The 24,832-nt window shown below is 48.8% G+C and overlaps 1 long non-coding RNA gene across 1 annotated transcript in view; it reads right to left on the bottom strand.

Annotated features, from left to right (window-relative positions):
* Positions 1–24,341, bottom strand: part of LOC134936173 (uncharacterized) — a 53,108-nt gene extending 28,767 nt beyond the window's left edge. The window contains exons 1-2 of the long non-coding RNA XR_010180471.1: positions 24,022–24,341; positions 22,336–22,380 (exon numbers count right to left, since the gene is read on the bottom strand). This is a non-coding gene — a long non-coding RNA (uncharacterized LOC134936173). The remainder of the gene's footprint in view (positions 1–22,335; positions 22,381–24,021) is intronic.
* Between the last annotated feature and the right edge of the window lie 491 nt (positions 24,342–24,832).

The following is a 24,832-nucleotide window of genomic DNA, read 5'->3' on the forward strand; positions in this document are numbered from 1 at the left end:
ACCATTTGTCCATCAGGTCCCACTGGAAAGTCCTTGCGTGGAACCTTCCGAATGGAATTGCCTCGTACGAAGCTACCATTTTTCCCAGGACTCGTGTGCATTGATGTACCGACACCTGTCCCGGTTTTAGGATGTCTCTGACTAGAGATGACAACTCCTCGGCTTTTTCCACTGGAAGAAACACTCTTTTCTCTGACGTCCTAGTGGATGCTGGGAACTCCGTAAGGACCATGGGGAATAGCGGCTCCGCAGGAGACTGGGCACAAAAGTAAAGCTTTAGGACTACCTGGTGTGCACTGGCTCCTCCCCCTATGACTCTCCTCCAAGCCTCAGTTAGATTTTTGTGCCCGGCCGAGAAGGGTGCAAACTAGGGGCTCTCCTGAGATTCTTAGTGAAAGTTTAGTTTTAGGTTTTTTATTTTCAGTGAGACCTGCTGGCAACAGGCTCACTGCATCGAGGGACTAAGGGGAGAAGAAGCGAACTCACCTGCGTGCAGAGTGGATTGGGCTTCTTAGGCTACTGGACACCATTAGCTCCAGAGGGACCGAACACAGGCCCAGCCTCGGAGTCCTATCCCAGAGCCGCGCCGCCGGCCCCCTTACAGAGCCAGAAGCAAGAAGAGGTCCGGAAAATCGTCGGCAGAAGACATCCTGTCTTCACCAAGGTAGCGCACAGCACTGCAGCTGTGCGCCATTGCTCCTCAGCACACTTCACACTTCGGTCACTGAGGGTGCAGGGCGCTAGGGGGGGGCGCCCTGAGCAGCAATAAAAACACCTTGGCTGGCGAAAATACATCAGCCCCCAGGGCTATATGGATGAATTTTAACCCCTGCAAGATTCCACAGAAAAACGTGAGAAAAGGCCGCCGAGAAGGGGGCGGAGCCCATCTCCTCAGCACACTGGCGCCATTTTCTCTCACAGCTCCGTTGGAGGGAAGCTCCCTGGCTCTCCCCTGCAGTTACTACACTACAGAAAGGGGTTTAAAAAAAAAAGAGAGGGGGGTACTAATTAGGCGCAGTATAACAATACAGCAGCTATAAGGGGAAACACTTATAATAAGATTTTACTTACCGATAAATCTATTTCTCGTAGTCCGTAGTGGATGCTGGGGACTCAGTCAGGACCATGGGGAATAGCGGCTCCGCAGGAGACAGGGCACAAAAGCAAGCTTTTAGGATCACATGGTGTGTACTGGCTCCTCCCCCTATGACCCTCCTCCAAGCCTCAGTTAGGTACTGTGCCCGGACGAGCGTACACAATAAGGAAGGATCTTGAATCCCGGGTAAGACTCATACCAGCCACACCAATCACACCGTACAACTTGTGATCTGAACCCAGTTAACAGTATGATAACAATGAAGTAGCCTCTAAAAAAGATGGCTCACCACAATAATAACCCGATTTTTGTAGCAATAACTATGTACAAGTAATGCAGACAATCCGCACTTGGGATGGGCGCCCAGCATCCACTACGGACTACGAGAAATAGATTTATCGGTAAGTAAAATCTTATTTTCTCCAACGTCCTAGTGGATGCTGGGGAATCCGTCAGGACCATGGGGATTATACCAAAGCTCCCAAACGGGCGGGAGAGTGCGGATGACTCTGCAGCACCGAATGAGAGAACTCCAGGTCCTCCTCAGCCAGGGTATCAAATTTGTAGAATTTTACAAACGTGTTCCCCACTGACCACGTAGCTGCTCGGCCAAGTTGTAAAGCCGAGACCCCTCGGGCAGCCGCCCAAGATGAGCCCACATTCCTTGTGGAGTGGGCATTTACAGATTTTGGCTGTGGCAGGCCTGCCACAGAATGTGCAAGCTGAATTGTACTACAAATCCAACGAGCAATCGTCTGCTTAGAAGCAGGAGCACCCAGCTTGTTGGGTGCATACAATATAAACAGCAAGTCAGACTTTCTGACTCCAGCCGTCCTAAACTATATATATTTATATATATTTTTAGGGTCCTGACAACGTCTAGTAACTTGGAGTCCTCCAAGTCCCTAGTAGCCGCAGGCACCATAATAGGTTGTTTCAGGTGAAACGCTGACACCCCCTTAGGAAGAAACTGGAGACGAGTCCCAGTTCTGCCCTGTCCGAATGGAAAATTAAATATGGGCTTTTGTAAGACAAAGCCGCCCATTCTGACAATCGCCTGGCCGAGGCCAGGGCCAACAGCATGGTCACTTTCCATGTGAGATATTGGTCAACAGCATGGTCACTTTCCATGTGAGATATTTCAAATCCACAGATTTGAGCGGTTCAAACCAATATGATTTTAAGGAATCCCAACACTATGTTGAGATCCCACGGTGCCACTAGAGGCACAAAAAAGGCTGTATATGCAATACTCCCTTGACAATCTGGACTTCAGGAACTGAAGTCAATTCTTTCTGGAAGAAATTCTACAGGGCCGAAACTTAAAACCTTAAAGAACCCCAATTTGAGGCTCAAAACACTCCTGTTTTCAGGAAGTGTAGAAATCGACCTAGTTGAATTTTCTTCGTGGGGCCTTCCTGGCCTCACCCACGCAACATATTTTCACCACATGTGGTGATGACGTTGTGCGGTCACCTCCTTCCTGGCTTTGACCAGGGTAGGTATGACCTCTTATGGAATGCCTTTTCCCTTCAGGATCCGGCATTCAACCGCCATGCCGTCAAACGCAGCCGCGGTAAGTCTTGGAATAGACATGGTACTTGCTGAAGCAAGTCCCTTCTTAGCTCCCCAGGCCCTTAGTCCTCTGTGAGCATCTCTTGAAGTTCCGGGTACCAAGTCCCTCTTGGCCAATCCGGAGTCACGAGTATAGTTCATACTCCTCTATGTCTTATAATTCTCAATACCTTGGTTATGAGAAGCAGAGGAGGGAACACATACACCGACTGTTACACCCACGGTGTTACCAGGACATCCACAGCTATCGCCTGAAGGTCTCATGACCTGACGCAATACCTGTCCCGTTTTTTGTTCGGGCGGGACGCCATCATTTCCACCTTTGGTCTTTGCCAACGGTTCACAATCATGAAGTTCCCACTCTCCCGGGTGGAGGTCATGCCTCCTGAGGAAGTCTGCTTCCCAGTCGTCCACTCCCGGAGAGAACACTGCTGACAGTGCTATCACATGATTTTCCGCCTAGCGAAAAATCCTTGCAGTCTTGTCACTGCCCTCCAGATTCTTGTGCCGCCCTTTGTTTACGTGGGCGACTGCCGTGATGTTATCCCACTGGATTAATACCGGCTGACCTTGAAGCAGAGGTCTTGCTAAGTTTAGAGCATTATAAATTTGCTCTTAGCTCCATTTATGTGGAGAGAATTCTCCAGACTTGATCACACTTTCCTGGAAATTTTTTCCCTGTGTGACTGCTCCCCAGCCTCTCAGGCTGGCCTCCGTGGTCACCAGCATCCAATCCTGAATGCTGAATCTGTGGCCCTCTAGAAGATGAGCACTCTGTAATCACCACAGGAGAGACACCCTTGTCCTTGGATATAGGGTTATCCGCTGATGCATCTGAAGATGCGATCCGGACCATTTGTCCAGCAGATCCCACTGAAGAGTTCTTGCGTGAAATCTGCCGAATGGAATTGCTTCGTAATAAGCCACCATTTTTACCAGGACTCGTGCAATGATGCACTGACACTTTTCCTGGTTTTAGGAGGATCCCGATTAGCTCGGATAACTCCCTGGCTTTCTCCTCTGGGAGAAACACCTTTTTCTGGACTGTGTCCAGAATCATCCCTAGGAACAGTAGACGTGTCGTCGGAAAAAGCTGCGATTTTGGAATATTTAGAATCCACTCGTGCTGTCGTAGAACTATTAAAGATAGTGCTACTACGACCTCCAACTGTTCTCTGGACCTTGCCCTTATCAGGAAAGCGTCCAAGTTTCTTTTAAGAAGAATCATTTCGGCCATTACCTTGGTAAAGACCCGGGGCGCCGTGGACAATCCAAACGGCAGCGTCTGAACTGATAGTGACAGTTCTGTACCACGAACCTGAGGTACCCTTGGTGAGAAGGGCAAATTTGGACATGTAGGTAAGCGTCCCTGATATCAAGTGACACCATATCGTCCCCTTATTCCTGGTTCGCTATCACTGCTCTGAGTGACTCCATCTTGATTTGAACGCTTGTATGTAAGTGTTCAAATATTTCAGATCTCACCGAGCCGTTTGGCTTCAGTACCACAATATAGTGTGGAATAATACCCCCTCCCTTGTTGTAGGAGGGGTACTTTGATTATCACCTGCTGGGAATACAGCCTGTGAATTGTTTCCAATACTGCCTCCCTGTCGGAGGTAGACGTTGGTAAAACAGACTTCCGGAACTTGTGAGGGGGAGACGTCTCGAATTTCCAATGTACACCTGGGATACTACATGTAGGATCCAGGAGTCCCCTTGCGAGTGAGCCCACTGCGTGCTGTAACTCTTGAGATGACCCCCTACCGCACCTGAGTCCGCTTGTACTGCCCCAGCGTCATGCTGCGGACTTGGCAGAAGCTGTGAAGGGCTTCTGTTCCTGGGAATGGGCTGCTTGCTGCAGTCTTCTTCCCTTTCCTCTACCCCTGGGCAGATATGACTGGCTTTTGCCCGCCTGCCCGTATGGGGACGAAAGGACTGAGACTGAAAAGACTGTGTCCTTTTCTGCTGAGATGTGACTCGGGGTAACAAAAGGTGGATTTTTCAGCTGTTGCCATGGCCACCAGGTCCGATGGACCGCCCCTTTATACGGCAATACTTCCATGTGCCGTCTGGAATCTGCCTCACCTGACCACTGTCGTGTCTTCGTCTGGCAGATATGGACATCACATTTATTCTTGATGCCAGAATGCAAATATCCCTCTGCGCATCACGCATATATAGAAATGCATCCTTAAAATGCTCTATAGGCAATAAAATCTTGTCCCTGTCAAGGGTATCAAAATTTTCAGTCAGGAAATCCGACCAAGCCCCCTCAGCGCTGCACATCCAGTCTGAGGCGATTGCTGGTCGTAGTATAACACCAGTATGTGTGTATATACTTCTTAGGATATTTTTCAGCTTCCTATCAGCTGGCTCCTTGAGGGCGGCCGTATCTGGAGACGGTAACGCCACTTGTTTTTATAAGCGTGTGAGCGCCTTATCCACCCTAAGGTGTGTTTCCCAACTCGCCCTTACTTCTGGCGAGAAAGGGTATACCGCCCATAACTTTCTATCGGAGGAACCCCACGTATCATCACACACTTCATTTAATTTATCTGATTCAGGCAAAACTACAAGTAGTTTATTCACACCCTACAAAATACCCTTATTTGTGGTACTTGTAGTATCAGAAATATGTAACACCTCCTTCATTGCCCTTAACATGTAACGTGTGGCCCTAAAGGAAAATACGTTTGTTTCTTCACCGTCGACACTGGAGTCAGTGTCCGTGTCTGTCGACCGACTGAGGTACATGGGCGTTTTTACAAGCCCCTGACGGTGTCTGAGACGCCTGGACAGGTACTAATTTGTTTGCCGGCCGTCTCATGTCGTCAACCGGCTTGCAGCGTGTTGACATTATCACGTACTTCCATAAGTAAGCCATCCATTCCGGTGTCGACTCCCTAGAGAGTGACATCACCATTACAGGCAATTTGCTCCGCCTCCTCACCAACATTTTCCTCATACATGTCGACACACACGTACCGACATACAGCACACACATAGGGAATGCTCTGATAGAGGACAGGACCCACTAGCCCTTTGGGGAGACAGAGGGAGAGTTTGCCAGCACACACCAAAATGCTATAATTATACAGGGACAACCTTTATATAAGTGTTCCTCCCTTATAGCATTTAATATATATTTATATCGCCAAATCAGTGCCCCCCCTCTCTGTTTTAACCCTGTTTCTGTAGTGCAGTGCAGGGGAGAGCATGGGAGCCTTCCCCTCAGCCTTTCTGTGAGGGAAAATGGCGCTGTGTGCTGAGGAGAATAGGCCCCGCCCCCTTTTCGGCGGGCTTCTTCTCCGGAGATTGTGATATCTGGCAGGGGTTAAATACATCCATATCGCCTCAAGGGCTATATGTGATGTATTTTTCGCCATACAGGTATTCTACATTGCTGCCAGGGCGCCCCCCCCGCGCCCTGCACCCTCCGTGACCGCTGTGTGAAGTGTGCTGACAGACAATGGCGCACAGCTGCAGTGCTGTGCGCTACCTGAGGAAGACTGAAAGTCTTCTGCCGCCTGGTTCCGGACCTCTTCAATCTTCAGCATCTGCAAGGGGGGTCGGCGGCGCGGCTCCGGGACGAACCCCAGGGCGAGACCTGTGTTCCGACTCCCTCTGGAGCTAATGGTGTCCAGTAGCCTAAGAATCCAATCCATCCTGCATGCAGGTGAGTTGAAATTCTCTCCCCTAAGTCCCTCGATGCAGTGAGCCTGTTGCCAGCAGGACTCACTGAAAATAAAGAACCTAAAAACTTTTTCTAAGTAACTCTTTAAGAGAGCCACCTAGATTGCACCCTACTCGGACGGGCACAAAAACCTAACTGAGGCTTGGAGGAGGGTCATAGGGGGAGGAGCCAGTACACACCATGTGATCCTAAAAGCTTGCTTTTGTGCCCTGTCTACTGCGGAGCCGCTATTCCCCATGGTCCTGACGGAGTCCCCAGCATCCACTAGGACGTTAGAGAAATAAGGTTATCCCTGTATATATATAGCGCTCTGGTGTGTGCTGGCATACTCTCCCTCTGTCTCCCCAAAGGGCTAGTGGAGTCCTGTCCTCTATCAGAGCATTCCCTGTGTGTGTGCTGTGTGTTGGTACGTTGTGTCGACATGTATGAGGAGGAAAATTATGTGGAGGCGGAGAAATTGCCTGTAACAGAGATGTCACCCCCTAGGGAGTCGACACCTGAGTGGATGAGCTTATGGAAGGAATACGTGACAGTGTCAGCTCTTTACAAAAGATTGATGACATGAGACAGCCGGCGACTCAGCCTGTGCCTGTCCAGGGGTCTCAAAAGCCATCAGGGGCTCTAAAACGCCCGTTACCGCAGATGGCAGATACAGACGCCGAAACGGATACTGACTCCAGTGTCGACGATTAAGAGACGAATGTGACTTCCAGTAGGGCCACACGTTACATGATTGAGGCTATGGAAAATGTTTTTACACATTTCTGATAATACCAGTACCACTAAAAAGGGTATTATGTTGGGTGAGAAAAAACTGCCTGTAGTTTTTCCTGCATCTGAGGAATTAAATGAAGTGTGTGATGATGTGTGGGTTTCCCCCGATAAAAACGGTTAATTACTAAAAAGTTATTAGCATCATACCCCTTCCCGCCAGAGGATAGGGCACGTTGGGAAACACCCCCTAGGGTGAATAAAGCGCTCACACGCTTGTCTAAACAGGTGGCACTACCGTCCCCGGGGACGGCCGCCCTTAAGGAACCTGCTGACAGAAAGCAGTAAAATGTATATACACTCACACGGGTGTGATACTACAACCAGCAATCGCCTCAGCCTGGATGTGCAGTGCTGGGGTGGCTTGGTCGGATTCCCTGACTGACAATATTGATACCCTAGATAGGGACAGTATATTACTGACTATAGAGCATTTAAAAGATGCATTTCTATATATGCGTGATGCACAGAGGGATATTTGCCGACTGGCATCAAGAGTAAGTGCGCTGTCCATTTCTGCCAGAAGAGGGTTATGGACAAGACAGTGGTCAGGTGATGCTGATTCCAAAAGGCATATGGAAGTATCGCCATATAAAAAGGGAGGAGTTATTTGGGGTAGGTTTAACAGACCTGGTGGCCACGGCAACGGCTGGGAAATAAACGTTATGGTAAGAACTTACCGTTGATAACGTGATTTCTCTTATGTCCACAGGTATCCACAGGATAACATTGGGATATTGTCGAGCGACAGCGAAAATGGCACCAACACGGTCACAAGCTTTCTGGCCTCCCAGGATGCATTGGGGCCTCCAGTATATAGTCCCGCCCACTGACTCAGTCAGATCAGTTCTTTCCACAGCGATTATAGGCAGGAACATTAGGTAGAGACCTGTACAGGCGATAAGAACACACACGCACACCCTTCCATACAAGAAGGAAGAGGTTTTTAGTGTTTGTCTAGATCCTCAAATCAGATGCGTCCGGGTGGGATCCCTGTGGACATAAGAGAAATCACGTTATCAACGGTAAGTTCTTACCATAACGTTTATTTCTCTGGCTGGGTCCACAGGATTATCCACAGGATAACATTGGGATTCCCAAAGCCATTTTAGTGGTGGGGACGCTCCTGATTGCACAGGAGGACCTTTCGCCCGAAGTCTGCGTCATGAGAGGCAAAAGTATCCAAGGCATAATGTCTGATGAATGTGTTTATGGAAGACCATGTGGTTGCCTTACATATCTGTTCTGCTGATGCACCCTGTTGTGCTGCCCAAGAAGGACCTACCTTACGTGTAGAGTGTGCAGAGACATTAGCCGGAATAGGGAGATCTGCATGAGAATAAGCTTCAGATATTACCATTCGGAGCCATCTCGCCAGCGTCTGTTTACTAGCAGGCCAACCTCTCCTATGGAATCCGTAGAGGATGAAGAGGGAATCTGTTTTCCTGATGGCACTAGTACGATCCATGTAGATTTTTAAAGCCCGGACCACGTCCAGCGACGCTTCTCCCGCAGATAGTCCCAATACCTGAAAAGCTGGGACTACAATCTCTTCATTCAGGTGAAACTTTGATACCACCTTTGGAAGATAACTAGATCTCGTTCTGAGAACTGCTCTGTCTGGAAAAAACCTTAGGAAAGGAGACTTACATGATAATGCTCCTAAATCTGACACTTCTGGCTGACGCCATTACCAGTAAAAAAATAACTTTAATCGTTAACCACTTAAGATCCGCTCTCTCAAGTGGTTCAAACAAAGGACCCTGGAGAAATTTAAGAACTAAATTCAAATCCCAGGGAGCTGCAGGAGGAACAAATGGAGGTTGAATATGTACTACTCCTTGGAAAAATTTACGTACATCCTGTAGGTCAGCAATCTTCTGCTGAAACCATACAGTCAATGCTGAGACTTGCACCCTCAAGGAAGCAACCTTCAACCCTTTATCCAATCCTGCCTGCAGGAAATCCAAAATTCTAGGTACTTTAAAAGATCTCGGATTGTAATTTTTTCCAGAACACCAATGAATATAGGCTTGCCATATTCTATGATATACACGGGACGAAGAAGGCTTTCTTGCTCTAAGCATGGTTTGGATTACTTGCTTTGAAAATCCTTTAGCCTCTAAGATCGAGGTTTCAACAGCCACGCCGTCAAAGACAGGCGATCCAGATGACTGACAACAAGGACCCTGCATTAACAGATCTGGACGTTGAGGGAGCAGTATCGGTGCTTCCACGGACATTCTCAACAGATCTGTGTACCAATGCCTTCTTGGCCAAGCTGGAGCTATTAGAATGATCGCTCCTTTTGCCTGTTTTATCTTTCTCACTACTCTGGGTAACAGAAATATTGGAGGGAACAGATATGCCAGCTGAAACCTCCATTCTACTGACAGTGCGTCTACCAGGACTGCTCCTGGGTCCCTTGTTCTTGATCCGTACCTCGGAACTTTGTTGTTTAGACGAGACGCCATAAGGTCTATCTCCGGTAGACCCCATCTGTTCACCAGTGTCTGAAACACTTCTGGGTGTAGTGCCCATTCGGTTTCCTGAATGGTGTGCCGACTGAGAAAATCCGCTTCCCAATTTAGTACACCCGGGACAAATACTGCTGACAATGCTGGGAGATGGAGTTCTGCCCACTTTAGAATGGGAGTTAATTCCTCCATCAGACTCTTGCTGTGAGTCCCTCCTTGATGATTTAGGTATGCTACTGCCGTCGCATTGTCTGAGCGGATCTGGACTGGTCTTCCTTGTAGATTGTCCTTTGCCTGAACTAAGGCCAAGTAAATGGCTCTTATTTCTAACAGATTTATCGGCAGGCGACTTTCCCTTGCGGTCCATTTTCCCTGGAACCATAGGCTTCCGAGTACCGCCCCCCAACCTTGCAGGCTTGCATCTGTCGTCAGGACTTGCCACTCTTTTATCCAAAAGGGTCTCCCCTTGTTTAAATGGTCTGTCTGTAGCCACCATGCTAGAGACCTTTTTACATTTACTGGAATCTTTATCATCTGCTTCTTTATTGTTTGATGATTTCTGTTCCATTTTGTCAAAATGAGATGCTGCAATGGTCTGGAGTGGAATTGCGCATATTCCACCATGTCGAACGTTGATACCATCAGACCCAACAGTCGCATTGCTGCATGGACTGACATTGTCTGGGCTTGCAACGCTTCCTGAGCCATGACCTGCACCTTGACTATTTTCTTCTCTGGTAAGAGAACTCTCTGTAGGTCTGAATCCAATATGGCTCCCAAATGAACCATCCGCTGTGATGGATTCAGGGACGACTTCTCCCAATTTATGAGCCACCCGTGTCTCTGTAAACAAACTATCATCTGTTGGAGATGGCTCAACAGTAAATCTTGCGACTGTGCTAAGATTAATAGGTCGTCTAGGTATGGGAATATCCTTATCCCTTGTTTGCGCAGACAAGCTGCCATAACCACCATGATCTTGGTAAACACCCTGGGTGCTGTAGCTAGCCCGAAGGGCAGAGCTTGGAACTGGAAGTGTTCCTTGAGGATGGCAAACCTGAGGTAACACTGATGTGATAGTGCTATAGGCACATGTAGGTAAGCATCCCGCACATCCAGAGATACCATATAGTCTCCCGGTTCCATAGCCAACATTATGGAGCGTAACGTCTCCATGTGGAACTTCGGGATCCATAGGTAATTGTTCAATATCTTCAGATTTAGAATTGGTTGATATGACCCATTTGGTTTCTGAAATAGAAACAGATTGGAGTAATACCCCTGTCCCTTTTGTGATGGAGGTACTGGGACAATCACACCTGACTGCAGTAATTTTTGGACTGCTTCTTGCAGGGCATTGGCCTTCGACTCTATACGAGACGGGCTGGTGCAAAAAAATCTTTGAGGAGGCTGCCTCCTGAATGGGAACCCATACCCCTGAGATACTACCTTCTGCACCCAGGCATCTGTTGTTGACTGTTGCCATGTGTGTGCAAATTGCAGGAGTCGGCCCCCAACCCTGGAATCCTCCAGGCGGAGGCCCGTCTCTTCAGGCTGAGGGCTTCTGTTCAGGTTTGGAAGCTGGCTTTTTGCTAGCCCACTGCTTCCTACCCCTGGATTTAAACTGGGGTTGTTTAGGCTCCTCTTTACCTTTCGCTTTGCTAGCGAAATGAGCAAAATTTTAAACCCTTGGACTTAGGGTTGTAGGTAGCCGGAAATCTGACCTTCGATTCAGCCTCTGACTCCAGGATATCCGATAAAGGTTTTCCAAATAATATATTACCCACGAAAGGCAATGCTTCCAATTCCTTCTTGGACTCCGCATCTGCCTTCCAGGTCCGTAGCCAGACTGCTCTGCGAGCGACTACTGTCAGGGCTGAAGCTTTAGAAGCAACAGTGCCTACATCAATGGCTGCTTCTTCTAAATACTGGGCAGATTGTCTTAAACGGCAAAGACGATCCTCTTGCTCCCTAGTAGGAGAGGGGATGTCATTCTCTAGTTCCTCTATCCATTCGCCCATTGCCTTTGCTACCCAGGCCGAAGTCATAGCAGGTCTTACCACTGCACCCATAAGAGAAAAAATATTTTTCAATAGGCTCTCTACCCTCCTGTCTGTGACATCATTCAAAGAGGTAGATGACAGTGGCAAAGCAGATTTGTGCACGAGTCGCAGAACATGTGCATCTACTTTTGGAGGAACTTCTCTCTTCGAACAATCTCCAGCAGGAAATGGATAAGAAGAATCCCATCTCCTAGGAATCTTATACTTTTTACCGGGCGCTGCCCAAGACTCATCCATCATTTCCGTCAACTCTTCTGACACTGGAAATTCAGCTTTCACTGACTTTGCTCGTTTGAATACAGGTGCTTTTGCTTTTAACGCTGTCTTGGCTGGTTCTTCCAGAGAAAGCACAGCCTTTACTGCATTAATGAGTTCAGCTACATCATCTGAACTAAAGCTCTGCGACTGATCATCATACGGAGTTGAATCTATTGTTTCCGCATCATCATCCGATGTCTCCTCTTGTGTAGTCTGCCATACAGACGTATCTGTCTTAGTCTTACCTACCCCTTGGTTGCTTGTAGAGGCTACTGGAACCAAACCATAGGAAGGGAGCTGCATGTATGGGTTCATAATGTAACCTAACCCTTGAGGTGGTGCTACTGGAGCTAACCTGTCCGCTATTGAAGACAGTCTTTGCGAATATATTCCATGGTGGCTCTACTGGAGGTTGAACTAACTTCTGTTTTTTACTTCGCTGAAAAGCGAAACAGTTTGCACACAAACCCTCATAAGTGACCAATTGAATCATATCAATTACCCCTGACTTACAAGATAAGCATGTTAGGGCTGTAGGAGTGCTTGACAAATTCTCCTCATCACTTTTGCCGCTCACAGACATTTTTTCTGATATTGACTACACAATTTTGTGACTGAACCACACCCTATAATCAGTATATAGAGGTGAAATCAATCTGACCACAGTGCACCTGATTTGAGGGTCAGAACAGGACTGACATTACACAGAAAAGTCAGCACACATACTAGCAGTCAGTCACATGTTAAAGCATTAGACATTGTCATATGAGAATACAACCTCCATAATAACTTATACAGTAGGAAAATTGTACTTCTGTTTAACTGGCTCTTTTTCAACATAACATGCAGAAAACACAGTAATATACAGGTCTCATATGCAATAGGTACTAAAAATTAACAGTGCACACTAAGAAGTAGAAGGAATTTTTAGTACTGTATACCCTGCCTCCAGGGAGCGGGATACAGGGAGACTCACCACACTTCCATATCCAAGCAAAGACGCTCGAAAGACGCTGAGTGGATTCAGACGCTACTGGTGTACACTGCCGCTCTTGGTAACTGATAACAGACACGGACGCTCACCAACGGACACGGACGCTGAGCGACTCCACGTGCATGCAGACACTAAAGGCCTGCGACTCGGTCTGGGCGGGTTTATATCCAGTGTACACAACCGCAGCGTCTAAGCTGCGACCGAGTACCCTCGTGGTAGCGTCTGAGCCGGAAGTGAGGTCATTCAGTTCATGAAACGAGAGACCCGCGGGAACTGGCCATGAACTCGGAGGGACGGACGGCCAGGAGAGCGTCTGAAACCCCCTGTTGACTTAAACTCCCAGGATCGCAGCCTCACCTGGTCCTGGCGCCTATGATCCCCGGAGCGTAGCACTGTCACACTCGAGATGTTCGGCGCATCAACACGCTGTTTGTAGTCTCCACCAAATCAGCGTAGCTGTGTCCTGACCCCTCTAGTAAGAGGAAGTCCATATACTCACTGTCTCCCCATGCTCCGGCCACAGCCTGGTAACGTCTGCTGGACCTGCTAGAACATCCGACACAGACGCCCGTCGAGACAGCACTGTACCGCGAAGGTAAGCGTTGTTGCGACCCGGTGGGGAGTTGTTGGAGCGACTCTTTCTAATACACGTTTAAGACGCTGTTAAGAGAAGTCGCTCAAACCAAAACAGTAAGTCTATAAAAATAAAGTAATGAAAACTTGAGGCTGCTTTCACAGCAGCCCTGACCATGCGGCTTCCTGCCGCACCAAGCAAAAAACTGATCTGACTGAGTCAGTGGGCGGGACTATATAGTGGAGGCCCCAATGCATCCTGGGAGGCCAGAAAGCTTGTGACCGTGTTGGTGCCATTTTCGCTGTCGCTCAACAATATCCCAATGTTATCCTGTGGATAATCCTGTGGACCCAGCAAGAGAAATCCACATTTTTACCCCAGGTAGCATCTCAAAGACGCCGTATTATCAGGCGCAGTCCTTTGGGCCCCATAAGGGCAAGCGGGCAAAAGGCTCCTCATTTCTGCCCCGTGGCAGAGGGAGAGGAAACAGGCTGCAGCAAACAGCCAGTTCCCAGGAACAGAAGCCCTCTCCCGTTTTCTGCCAAGTCCTCAGCATGACGCTGGGGCTTTACAAGCGGACTCAGGCACGGTGGGGGCCCGTCTCAAAAATTTCAGCGTGCAGTGGGCTCACTCACAGGTGGACCCCTGGATCCTTCAGGTGGTATCTCAGGGGTACAAATTGGAATTCGAGACGTCTCCCCTTCGCCGTTTCCTAAAGTCTGCTTTACCGACGTCTCCCTCCGACAGGGAGGCGGTATGGGAAGCCATTCACAAGCTGTATTCCCAGCAGGTGATAATCAAGGTACCCCTCCTGCAACAGGGAAAGGGGTATTATTCCACGCTGTTTGTGGTACCGAAGCCGGACGGCTCGGTGAGACCTAAATTTAAATCCTTGAACACTTACATACAAAGGTTCAAATTCAAGCTGGAGTCACTCAGAGCGGTGATTGCAAACCTGGAAGAAGGGGATTATATGGAGTCTCTGGACATCAAGGATGCTTATCTCCATATCCCAATTTACCCTTCTCACCAAGGGTACCTCAGGTTTGTGGTACAGAACTGCCACTATCAGTTTCAGACGCTGCCGTTTGGTTTGTCCACGGCATCCCGGGTCTTTACCAAAGTAATGGCCGAAATGATGATATACCTTCGAAGGAAGGGAGTTTTAATTATCCCTTACTTGGACGATCTCCGGATAAGGGCAAGATCCAGGGAACAGTTGGTAGTCGGGGTAGCACTATCTCAAGTAGTGTTGCGGCAGCACGGTTGGATTCTTAATATTCCAAAATCGCAGCTGATCCCGACGACACGTCTTCTATTCCTAAGGATGATCCTGGACACAGTTCAGAAAAAGGTGTTTCTCCAGGAGGAGAAAGCCAGGGAGTTATCCGAACTAGTCAGAAACCTCCTAAAACCAGGCCAAGTGTCAGTGCATCAGTGCACAAGGGTCCTGGGAAAAATGGTGGCTTCCTACGAAGCAATTCCATTCGGCAGATTCCACGCAAGAACTTTCCAGTGGGACCTGCTGGAAAAATGGTCCGGATCGCATCTTCAGATGCATCAGCGGATAACCCTGTCACCAAAGACAAGGGTGTCTCTTCTGTGGTGGTTGCAGAGTGCTCATCTTCTAGAGGGCGCAGATTTGGCATTCAGGACTGGGTCCTGGTGACCACGGATGCCAGCCTGCGAGGCTGGGGAGCAGTCACACAGGGAAGAAATTTCCAGGGCTTGTGGTCAAGCCTGGAGACATCACTTCACATAAATATCTTGGAGCTAAGGGCCATTTACAATGCCCTAAGCCAAGCAAGACCTCTGCTTTAAGGTCAGCCGGTGCTGATCCAGTCGGACAACATCACAGCAGTCGCCCACGTAGACAGACAGGGCGGCACAAGAAGCAGGAGGGCAATGGCAGAAGCTGCAAGGATTTTTCGCTGGGCGGAAAATCATGTGATAGCATTGTCAGCAGTGTTCATTCCGGGAGTGAACAACTGGGAAACAGACTTCCTCAGCAGAAGTCTTCCACATGATTGTAAACCGTTGGGAAAAACCAAAAGGTGGACATGATGGCGTCCCGCCTAAACAAAAAATTGGACAGGTATTGCGCCAGGTCAAGGGACTCTCAGGCAATAGCTGTGGATGCTCTGGTAACACCGTGGGTGTACCAGTCAGTGTATGTGTTCCCTCCTCTTCCTCTCTTACCAAAAGTACTGAGAATTATAAGACGGAGGGGAGTAAGAACTATACTCGTGGCTCCGGATTGGCCAAGAAGGACTTGGTACCCGGAACTTCAAGAGATGCTCACGGAGGACCAGTGGCCTCTACCTCTAAGAAGGGACCTGCTCCATCAAGGACCCTGTCTATTCCAAGACTTACCGCGGCTGCGTTTGACGGCAGGGCGGTTGAACGCCGGATCCTGAAGGAAAAAGGCATTCCGTATGAAGTCATCCCTACCCTGATCAAAGCCAGGAAGGATGTAACCGCAAAGCATTATCACCGCATTTGGCGAAAATATGTTGCGTGGTGCGAGGCCAGTAAGGCCCCGATGGAGGAATTTCAACTAGGTCGATTCCTGCATTTCCTGCAAACAGGAGTGTCTATAAGCCTAAAATTGGGGTTCATTAAGGTTCAAATTTCGGCCCTGTCAATTTTCTTCCAGAAAGAACTAGCTTCAGTTCCTGAAGTTCAGACGTTTGTAAAAGGGGTACTGCTTATACAGCCTCCTTTTTGTGCCTCCAGTGGCACCTTGGGATCTCAATGTAGTTTTGGGGTTCCTAAAGTCACAATGGTTTGAACCACTTGAATCAGTGGAGTTAAAATATCTCACATGGAAAGTGGTCATGCTGTTAGCCCTGGCCTCGGCCAGGCGCGTGTCAGAATTGGCGGCTTTATCCTGTAAAAGCCCTTCTCTGATCTTCCATTCAGACAGGGCGGAATTGAGGACTCGTCCTCATTTTCTCCCTAAGGTGGTTTCAGCTGAACCAACCTATTGTGGTACCTGCGGCTACTAGTGACTTGGAGGACTCCAAGTTGTTGGACATAGTCAGGGCCCTGAAAATATATATGTTTCCAGGACGGCTGGAGTCAGAAAATCTGACTTGCTGTTTATCCTGTATGCACCCAACAAGTTGGGTGCTCCTGCTTCTAAGCAGACTATTGCTCGTTGGATTTGTAATACAATTCAGCTTGCACATTCTGTGGCAGGCCTGCCACAGCCAAAATCTGTAAAAGCCCATTCCACAAGAAAGGTGGGCTCATCTTGGGCGGCTGCCCGAGGGGTCTCGGCTTTACAACTTTGCCGAGCAGCTACTTGGTCAGGGGCAAACACGTTTGCTAAATTCTACAAATTTGATACCCTGGCTGAGGAGGACCTGGAGTTCTCTCATTCGGTGCTGCAGAGTCATCCGCACTCTCCCGCCCGTTTGGGAGCTTTGGTATAATCCCCATTGTCCTTACGGAGTTCCCAGCATCCACTAGGACGTCAGAGAAAATAAGAATTTACTTACCGATAATTCTATTTCTCGTAGTCCGTAGTGGATGCTGGGCGCCCATCCCAAGTGCGGATTGTCTGCAATACTTGTACATAGTTATTGTTAACTAAATCGGGTTATTGTTGTTGTGAGCCATCTATCCAGAGGCTCCTCTGTTATCATGCTGTTAACTGGGTTCAGATCACAGGTTGTACGGTGTGATTGGTGTGGCTGGTATGAGTTACCCGGGATTCAAAATCCTTCCTTATTGTGTACGCTCGTCCGGGCACAGTATCCTAACTGAGGCTTGGAGGAGGGTCATAGGGGGAGGAGCCAGTGCACACCAGGTAGTCCTAAAGCTTTACTTGTGCCCAGTCTCCTGCGGAGCCGCTATTCCCCATGGTCCTTACGGAGTTCCACTACGGACTACGAGAAATAGAATTATCGGTAAGTAAATTCTTATTTTCTGGTCTGTGTCCAGAATCATTCCCAGGAACAGAAGACGTGTCGTCGGGACCAGCTGTGACTTTGGAATATTGAGAATCCAGCCGTGCTGTTGTAGCACTTCCAGAGAAAGTGCTACCCCCACTACCAACTGTTCCTTGGACCTCGCCTTTATCAGGAGATCGTCCAAGTACGGGATAATTGAAACTCCTTTCTTGCGAATGAGTATCATCATTTCGGCCATTACCTTGGTAAAGACCCTCGGTGCCGTGGACAACTCAAACGGCAGCGTCTGGAACTGATAGTGAGTCCTGTACCACAAATCTGAGGTACTCCTGGTGAGGAGGGTAAATGGGGACATACAGGTACGCATCCTTGATGTCCAGGGAGACCATGTAATCCCCCTCGTCCAGGCTCGCAATAACCGCCCTGAGCGATTCCATCTTGAACTTGAACCTTTTGATATAAGTGTTCAAGGATTTTAAATTTAAGATGGGTCTCACCGAACCGTCCGGTTTCGGTACCAGAAACATTGTGGAGTAGTAACCCTTTCCTTGCTGAAGGAGGGGTACCTTGACAATCACTTGCTGTGAATATAGTTTTTGAATAGCCACCAACACTGCCTCCCTGGCAGAGGGAGTTGCCGGTAAGGCAGATTTTAAGAAACGGCGAGGGGGAGACATCTCGAATTCCAGCCTGTAGCCCTGAAGTACTACTTGAAGGACCCAGGGATCCACCTGTGAGAGAGCCCACTGTGCGCTGAAATTTCTGAGACGTGCCCCCACCGTACCCGGGTCCGCCTGAGCAGCCCCAGCGTCATGCTGTGGACTTACCGGACGCAGGGGAGGACTTCTGCTCTTGGGAACTAGCTGTGCTTTGCAGCTTTTTTCCTCTACCGTTGCCTCTCGGCAGAAAGGATGAGCCTCTAGCCCTCTTGCTTTTCTGGGGCCGAAAGGACTGTACCTGATAATACGGTGCTTTCTTTTGCTGTGGGGCAGCCTGTGGCAAAAAGGTCGATTTCCCAGCAGTAGCTGTGGACACGAGGTCCGAAAGACAGTCACCAAACAGTTCCACCCCCTTATAGGGCAAAACCTCCATGTGCCGCTTTGAGTCGGCATCGCCTGACCATTGCCGAGTCCATAACCCCCTTCTGGCGGCAATGGACATAGCGCTTACTCTTGATGCCAGCCGGCAAATATCCCTCTGTGCATCACGCATGTATAAGACTGCATCTTTTATATGCTCAATCGTCAGCAAAATATTGTCCCTATCCATGGAATCAATATTATCTGACAGGGAATATGACCACGCAGCAGCAGCACTGCACATCCAAGCTGATGCAATCGCTGGTCGCAATATAATGCCCGCATGTGTGTAAATAGCTTTTAGGATAGCTTCCCGCTTTCTATCAGCAGGTTCCTTCAGGGTGGCCGTATCCGGAGACGGTAGTGCCACCTTCTTTGATAAGCGTGTCAGCGCCTTATCTACCCTAGGGGGTGTTTCCCAACGTGACCTACCCTCTAGCGGGAAAGGGTACGCTGCCAATAACCGTTTTGAAATGATCAATTTCTTATCGGGGGAAGTCCACGCTTCCTCACACACCTCATTTAATTCCTCAGATGCAGGAAAAACTACAGGTAGTTTTTTCTCACCAAACAATACCCTTTTTTGTGGTACCTGGGGTATTATCAGAAATGTGTAAAACATTTTTAATTGCCTCAATCATGTAACGGGTGGACCTATTGGAGGGTACACTAGTCTCATCATCGTCGACACTGGAGTCGGTATCCGTGTCGACGTCTGTATCTGTCACCTGAGGTAGCGAGCGTTTTAAAGCACCTGATGACATTTGAGACGCTGGAACAGGCACAAGCTATGTAGCCGGCTGTCCTATGTCGTCAAACCTTTTGTGCAAGGAGTTGACACTTTCACGCAATTCCTTCCATAAGCCCAACCACACAGGTGTCGGCCCCGCAGGGGGTGACATCACATTCACAGGCATTTGCTCCGCCTCCACATCATTTTCCTCCTCATACATGTCGACACAGCAGTACCGACACCCAGCAGACACACAGGACCCCACAAAGCCCTTTGGGGAGACAGAGGGAGAGTATGCCAGCACACACCAGAGCGCTATATATCACAGGGATATCACCTATAGAAACGTGTTTTCCCCTTATAGCTGCATAAAATAGTTATACTGCGCCTAATTTGTGCCCCCCCCCCCCCCCCCCCCTCTCTTTTTTACCCTTTTATGTTGTGCAGGACTGCAGGGGAGAGCCAGGGAGCTTCCTTCCAGCGGAGCCGTGAGGGAAAAATGGCGCCAGTGTGCTGAGGGAGAAGGCCCAACCCCTTTTTCGGCGGGCTTTCTCCCGCTATTGTAAAAGTTCTGGCAGGGGTTAATAAGCACCTATATAGCCCCTGGGGCTATATATGGTGCCAGTTTGCCAGCCAAGGTGTTAGTATTGCTGCTCAGGGCACCCCCCCAGCGCCCTGCACCCATCAGTGACCGCAGTGTGTGGTGTGCATGAGGAGCAATGGCGCACAGCTGCAGTGCTGTGCGCTACCTTGGAGAAGACAGAAGTCTTCAGCCGCCGATTTTCCGGACCACCTTCTTGCGTCTGGCTCTGTAAGGGGGACGGCGGCGCGGCTCCGGGAACGAGGTCGGGTCCTGTGTTCAATCCCTCTGGAGCTAATGGTGTCCAGTAGCCTAAGAAGCCCAAGCTACCACCACTTAGGTAGGTTCGCTTCTTCTCCCCTTAGTCACTCGATGCAGTGAGCCTGTTGCCAGCAGGTCTCACTGAAAATAAAAAAACCTAACAAACACTTCCTTCCTAGGAGCTCAGGAGAGCCCCTAGTGTGCATCCAGCTCGGCCGGGCACAGAAATCTAACTGAGGCTTGGAGGAGGGTCATAGGGGGAGGAGCCAGCGCATACCAGATAGTCCTAAATCCTGCGGAGCCCATCTATTCCCCATGGTCCTTACGGAGTCCCCAGCATCCACTAGGACGTTAGAGAAATATATAAAAAATACGTCCTTATCTTACACAAGACACTGCAAAAACTAATCCATGCACTCATCTCCCGAAATTGATTATTGCAATAGTCTCCTTACTGGTCTTCCCAAACATAGGCTATCACCACTGCAATCCATTTTGAATGAGGCTGCATGGCTAATCTTCCTCTCTAGACGTTTATATTCTGCAGATCCGCACTGTCAGTCCCTCCATTAATTACCGGTATTCTACCGTATTAAATATAAAATTATTTTACTTACATACAAGGCTATTAACCAAACTGCACCAACATACATCTCTTCACTCATCTCAAAATATCTCCCTACCCGACCTCTCCGCTCTGCACAAGATCTGCATCTCTCATCCACACGTATTACTTGTTCCCCCTCAAAATTGCAGGACTTTATCCGGGCTTCACCCACTGTTTGGAATGCCCTCCCACGCAGAATAAGACTCACCTCTAGTCTCCAAACCTTTAAACGTACCCTGAAAACTCGCCTCTTCAGACAAGTCTATCAGATTCCAGACCCACTCACATAACCTTCAATGCTTTCCTGTCTAATTACATCCTCTCTGTAGAGTACACAACCTCACATATTTGTCTTCCAACACTGCTGGGTGATAATATCATACAACCCATTAAGAGCCCTGCAATCTGGTGGACCATTAAGCAATAGGTAGCATCTATCCTTGTGTATCAATGCCTATTTCCCTAGAGATAGTAAGTTTGCGAGCAGGGCCTTCCTACCTCTATCTCTGTCTGTTTTTGCTCAGTTTTGGTCAATTACTGTTGTTCGAATTGTAAAGCGCAACGGAATATGCTGCGCTATATAAGAAACGGTACGTAAATAAATAGGGGGGTAGTACTGTGCAGGGTAACATGTATAAGGGGTACAGAGTACAAGGGGATACTACTGTGCGGGGTAACAAGTATATGTGGTAATACTGAGCAGTGTAATGTGTATAGGGGGTACTACTATGCATTGTAATGTGAATAATGGACACTACATTGTGCTGTAATGTGGACTGGTACGTTGGTGGCACCTGGCACCAAAATGTCTAGTTATGGCACTGGTTACAATATATTCACACTGTATTATATCATAATGTAATCAATGTGAGCAGTCTGAAAGTTTCAGTATTAATTAGCTGTCAAGCCAGTATCGGCAGATTCAGAACGACACAGAGTATATCATTCTGTGTGTATGCCCGATATGCAGGTGCCCGCGGTTGCTAGCGACGTTGCCCGCTCTGCTATGTTGCACAGCCAGAAAGGCAGTATCTCTAGCAACATGGTGTATGCTAACAAAGGGTGTAACAGTGATCATTCCGCTCTTCATTCGATCATACCAGGATCCAATATGTCAGCCTGATGGCCGGGGACACATTGCTCAGTGTGCACCCAGCTTACGGAACAAACACGATCTAAGGTTTACAGTCACACTCATTTATTCAATTAGCCGTCTATAGTCACAGGTTTAATCATAAATTAAATATCACATTGATATGGGCGTCTTAATGCTAAACAGCCAAATGTCTCACCTATTGTCATGATCTGATTTCCCCGAGTAGAAGGAACACTACTGTATATAGATACATACACAGTCTCTTTAATATCTGGATTTTGTATATATGCTGATTATTAACCTTCGTATATTACAGCTGTAATATCAGACATATGAAATTATACATTTGTGTATCACAATTAAGGGAAACTTGCTGTAACAATGGATCTTTTTGTCTCAGCTGATGGAAACCTGAAAATCTAAACTGATGTCGCCACATCTCTGACACAGAAAATAATAACATTACTATATTTTGCTGAGAGTAATCAAATGCAGTGCATAATATGGTCATTACTGCGGTATTGATCAGATCACAATATAAATTATGCTGTATTTACCTGATCTTCTCAGGTCTCTCACGGATCGCAGCTTTCAGCAAAACTCTGAGGGGATATGAGAATCTTGTTATATTTTCGCCTCCATTTACAGAGACCATGCAGTACAGTATGTCATTACAATAAGGATTTCTGTGCCAGAGTATTATGTGCAAATGACTATTAAATACCACCATATATAAATCATATCTATATTTACACGTGTGTGGACAGAAAGCAAAGGGTATTTTGTGGTTTAATCTCCAAAAATTAAGTTTTCTGAGCTCTTCGCATATACACCAGACACTGGAATGCGATACATTCTGAAGCTGGGAAAACGGTGGGTAACACAATGTTTAGATGGCATTGTCCAACAGAAGCCTATGGGTTTCCGTGTTTTGCACTGACCAATCAGATCCCTACCTGAACCCCACGCAACGCATGTCATACAACACATAAGGACTCCTAGGTCACAAACCCAGAAGTCCCTGAACTGCAAAGACAGCACTTATTGGGAGTCACACCTAACCGTGTGCCCCATGGGTCATAAGACACCCGCTAACCGTGTGCCCCAGGGGTCATAAGACACCCGCTAACCGTGTGCCCCAGGGGTCATAAGACACCCGCTAACCGTGTGCCCCAGGGGTCATAAGACACCCGCTAACCGTGTGCCCCAGGGGTCATAAGACACCCGCTAACCGTGTGCCCCAGGGGTCATAAGACACCCGCTAACCGTGTGCCCCAGGGGTCATATGACACCCGCTAACCGTGTGCCCCAGGGGTCATATGACACCCGCTAACCGTGTGCCCCAGGGGTCATATGACACCCGCTAACCGTGTGCCCCAGGGGTCATATGACACCCACTAACCATGTGCCCCAGGAGTCATATGACACCCACTAACCATGTGCCCCAGGAGTCATATGACACCCACTAACCATGTGCCCCAGGGGTCATGACACCCACTAACCGTGTGACCCAATGTATGACAGCCCCCTAACCGCATACCTCCCAACTTCTGCCTTCTTCAACCCGGGACACTTACAACCTGGAAGAGGGGGTGTGACCTCGAATGGGTGAGTGTGTTTTAACAGCACGACCTGGTTTTAAAAATTTTTGGGGGCATAACCCCTGGCTCACCACGCTGTACTGTACTGATGCTGCGTGCACTGCATCTATTCAGGGATCACGCGCTGCTTTGCGGAGTAGCAGTGATCTAAGGCTGCCCCCCCCCCCCCCCAACAGACACTGCGGCCCGTGTCTGCGGGTGTCCTAATAGCAGGACTCTCCCGCTGGAGTCACAACAATTGGGAGGCATGTGACTCCCTAAACATTTTAGACATGGTTTGGCGGAATAATATTAGTTACCAGCAAGGAGGTGATGGCCATCTGTATGCAGCACTGTAACACCCAGCATCAGCACTATATACTACAAAGATGTCCCCACAGCAGCCAGCCCCTGTGCCCGGGGAACAGATGCTGGGAATAGTGTAGTGGGAAGATGGAAGTGGTGACAGTATGCTCCTGCTGTACAGGAACGGAGTCCCCGGCACAGTACCGGCGCTGTGTCCCGCAGCAGCACATAGTGACCGCACATGCAGCTGCAGGGGAGTAAGAGGAGGGGGCACTGGGCACCACACCAATGGTTACCCCTAGAAGTGGGACCGGCCTCCCAAACACCCCTGCCAAGCACCAGGGACCCCGCACTCACCTCACTGTCTGCCGGACACTCAGCGACCGCGGCGCTTCTGATTTTTCCCGCTGGTCCCGTGCACGAGCACTCCACGCCACAATCAGCGGGTTCACTCGGGGGAGGAGACTGGGCGGTGACACGTGATCGCTCCGTAGTGTGTCTTTCGTTCCCCATAAGCACAGAGAGCAGAGCCGTGTTCCCGCCGCGAGTTCCCCTGACAACGTCACCAGGTCATGTGACTGACTACAGTGCAGTCATTGTGGCGGGGATTCCTCATGTTCGTTAGGCTCAGACCCTCCAAACATGACCCGCCCCACTACTAGGTACAAAATGCTCTGTTCCTGGACTTCCCTCTTAATTTATGATTTCCATCACCTGTGTTTAACTAGTTAAATGATAAGAAAGCTGTTTCTTCACAGGTGATGGCAATAATAAATGGCAATAATAAATTAAGAGGGAAGTCCAGAAAGTGAAACAGCATTTTGTACCTAGTGGGGCCGATCATGTTGGAGGGTATGGATCCTCTGTTTCCTCACTCACACACACAGACACACACACACTGTCCCCAACTTTGTTTTTAGCCATAACCGTTACTGTATGTGGCAGTGACGTGCGGTGAGGACAATGGCTGGGGAGGCACTCCCCCCTTCCACCAGGCCCGATCGATTCATATGTGCCCCAGTCCTACCTACTGCTGGGATCAGTACTAACTGCCGCCGGCTGGAAACCCAGCGGTCGAAATTCCGATGCCGGAATCCTGACCACACAATCCCAACTGGGGTGGTGAGCGGAACGCAGCCCCTTGCTGGCTCGCTTCGGTCGGCACACT

Source organism: Pseudophryne corroboree, chromosome 6, assembly GCF_028390025.1.
Source record: "Pseudophryne corroboree isolate aPseCor3 chromosome 6, aPseCor3.hap2, whole genome shotgun sequence".
Lineage (NCBI taxonomy): Eukaryota > Metazoa > Chordata > Amphibia > Anura > Myobatrachidae > Pseudophryne > Pseudophryne corroboree.